Here is a 3,778-nt window from a genome sequence, read left to right as displayed (position 1 = left end):
AACTAAAGCTGTGAACAATCTCAATCTCTTCACCATCCATCCTGATCCTGCCAATTGGTCCAGTGGTGAGAATCTTTGTCTTCTTGACATTGAGCTTCAATCCATATTGGAAGCTGCAGTTCTTGACCCTCTGCAGCAAGCACTTCAGGTCCTCCTTAGTTTCAGCAAGCAGGGTTGTGTCATCTGTATAATGCAGATTGTTGACAGATCTTCCACCAATCCTGATGCCAAGTGTTCTGGGATTCTCATTCTAACCACAATTTGTTATCATCCATACAACAAAATGCTTAGTGAGATTTTGCTAGCAGGTTATATTAGTGTTATTGTTTGATAATTTCCACCTCATGTTGGATCACAATTTTTGGGAATGTGAATAAATATGTATCTCTCCAGTCAGTTAGCCAGGAAGCTGTCCTTCAATATCTTGGCACAACCTGATGAGGACATCCAGGGCTGCTTCTGTTTATTGAAATATGTCAATTGGTATTTCATCAAAATCAGTGGCATTATTTGTGCCAATTCTCAAAGCAGTTTAACTTCCTTGTTTATTATGGTTGCTTGTTGATCATATACTATATCTTAAAACGGTCTGTGCTAGCCTATTCTTTTTGGTACAATGATTCTGTATATTTCCTCCATCTTCTTTTTGTACTTCTTAGAGCATTTTTTAAATTATTATTAAATTTTATTAGTTTTAATGAACATTTACAGAGATTTTGGGTTTTTATTCATTCATTCATTCATTGTTGCACTGTTTTCTCTACCCTCCTCCCCAGTTCATTCTTCTTCCCCCCTCCCACCCCGAATGCCTATTTTAATTGTCCGATTGCCACAATGCTTGTCAAAGCCAGTTCTGATTAATCTCCTTTGTCAGTGTGTCCTTTGCCATTTCCTATCACTCCTCCCTGAGAGAGACTTCACCCTAATTCATAAGGAAGAGGGAATGGCGTATTCTCTTAGCTACTTCCTGCTGAAAAGGGACGCTGTGGGTTTCAGGGTGAAGATCTTCTCTCACTACTCTAAAGGGCCCCTTTGGCAGTAGGAAACACATAGACTATTATGGAGATTGATTTTGGAATTTAGATGCACTGTTATCAGTTGTGCTTAGGCATACATGTTCATATCCTTGAATATGTATCATGGAAGTGTCGCAGCCTAGAAGACACAAATTTAACTAACAAGTTAAAAGTACATGAGTCAAAAATTAAAAAGCAATAATATTCCGAGTAGAGGTTCTAATAGTGGCACAAATCAAGTTACAGAGGGAAGGTGGTTCTTACAATAAAAGGCCTATAGACTAGCACTTTGTCTATTATACAAATGTAGAGGCTCAGCTATGTCATTTATGGTTCTTAAATTCTGGAGCAAATCCCATCTACCACTGGGTTGTTTTACAACTTGGAAGTTTGCATGCAAGGTAGAGGTGAAGTAAGGAACTGCTTATGAGGTTTTCCGTCCGGTCCAACAACTAAGAAATAGTGAGAAGAGTTGGGACCTCAGAAGGCTTTTAGGACCAATTAGTAGGCTCTGTGTCCAGGAGAAAACGAATATACTTACCAGTAATGTTAATGCTCACCCACAGCTCTTCTGGGAGGATCTAAATCGTTGAAGCATCCTCCTTTGTTTCCAGCTGCGGAGCATTCAATATTTTGTACATAGCATCTTTAAGAATTGCAACTAGAGTTTTGAATTTGATCTTCAGCTTCTTCAGCTTAAGAAATTAATGCCAAGTGAGTTCTATCCTTTTGATTTTCTGGCTCCAGCTCTTTGCACATTTTGTTATAATATGTTGCCCTGTTTTCCTGAGCTTCCCTTTGAAGTCTTCTGTCCAGCCCTTTAACTTTTTTATTTCCTCCCTTTGTTTTGGCTTCTCAAGGCTTTAGTGTAATATTAAGTTTTTTTCTGGAATCCATTTTAGTCTTTTCTTCCTCTTCTCTCTTTGTGATGACATTTTCCTTTGTTCAAGAATGTTATTCCTTATTTTTAAATTTTGTATTGGTTTGCATACAAAATTAATTTATATTGTGTTTCATTGATATACATTCACATTGTGTTTAATATAATTTATAAAATCAATCCCCATTTATCTATGCCTACTTTCATTCCATCCTTTCAGGTCCCTATTGGATCTTTCCCGATTCCTTCACCCCTCCCTTCACCTAGCAAACTGTCATCTTAGTGATTTCCACCCCCTCACCCCTCACTCCACACTGCTGCTTCTCTCCCCTTCCTATTTTGAACTTTTACATATATCATGCTAGTTTCCTTATGTTTTTACAATAATGGTCTTATCTGGTCTTCATTCATTAGTATTCAAAGCCTCAAATCTGTTCTTCAGATGGTTTTTAAATTCAAGCAAGATAGACTTAAGGTAATGTTTTGGTTCTTGTGGATTTGTTTTTAATTTCTTTAGCTTAATTTGAACTTACACATGAGTAGCTGATGGTCTTTTCCACAGTCAGCACCTGACCTGGTTTTCACAGCTGATATGGAACTTTTCCAGTGATTCTTTGTACAGACATAATCAATCTGATATCTATGTGTACGACAACAATTAGTGTATAAAATTTTGTCATTCTGTCTCCAATCTCATTTCTGTCATCCAGCCCATGCTTTCTTGGTTTATATATGTGTTGTTGTTGCTACATGCCTTCGAGTTGCCTGCAACTCGTAACGAACCTACACTCAATATTTCTGAGCTATTGATAGCTCTGTTCTATCCTGAACCAATCTCACTTCCTCTGATACACCTAACACAGATAGACATTATTCTGGTAGTCTCTGCTTTCAGCCAAGATCTATCTGGCATTGGCTATGATGTCCGTTGTGGCACAGCAATATATATATATTGCTTCAGCAAGCATTTCAGCTTGTTGTTATTTTTGCTTAGTAGGATAACACTAACTTTTTTGTTGAATGGTTTCTGCCATTAACTGATCTGCATCCATTGAGTCCTTGTAGTTTTCTATGGACTTTTATCATATATAATGCAATTAATTTTAATGCCTTAGAAGTTCTCTTGCATTTAGACAGACCTCTTGTTATTCCATTTGTGTTGACAAGAGTGGCCAAGCTCTTGATATTTAAGATGAGACATCCTGTTCAGTTTGCCTCCTTGTTTTTTGCATAAGACATTCAAAATGGGCAGGTAGAAATCTCAGCTTCCACTTTAATGGAACTACTGTTGTGTCACCTGATGGAAGCATTTGTTCCTTGGAAATAAAGACATCTAAGCAAGCTGAGTCTAAAATAGCAGGGAGAAGAAATAATAATATTGCTAGGATTGAAAGAAGAATCCTTCCTGTCTCTACTTCTTGAATTCTGAGAATAAGACAAATAGCACCTTTTACTGGTTACTGATTCAGAACACTTAAAAATACAGTCTGAAAGATTAGTTATATCAACCCTATAGTTATCCCACTTGGTGCTATAACTGAGTCTTAAAACTCTCACTCTGTCATTTTTTTCAGGCCATCTGCTTCAGAGTGATGTGGGATATGGTAAAATCAGTGATTTCCACGAGCATGAGTCTGTTGCCAAGCTTTATTTGCTATAAATTAGTTTCCTGGCCAAAACCAATAGTGTGTGGATGTTATGGTTCTGAATAAGACCTCCATCCACAGATGGTGATTTTGGCAGAGCCTGTGGGATAGCAGACAAATTCATGTCCAAGGTAAATTTCTGTTCTTATGATAACAATGTTTCTTCTATGATGGACATAGTCCATTGTAATCAGCCTACCACCAAGTGGCTAGGTAATATAGTTGTGGAATGATGT

Source organism: Elephantulus edwardii, unplaced genomic scaffold (assembly GCF_000299155.1).
Source record: "Elephantulus edwardii isolate Elephantulus edwardi_28Jun2011 unplaced genomic scaffold, EleEdw1.0 scaffold00046, whole genome shotgun sequence".
In the NCBI taxonomy this organism is placed as follows: Eukaryota; Metazoa; Chordata; class Mammalia; order Macroscelidea; family Macroscelididae; genus Elephantulus; species Elephantulus edwardii.
The sequence above is the reverse complement of the archived record's forward strand: the minus strand, read 5'-3'. Positions refer to the sequence as shown.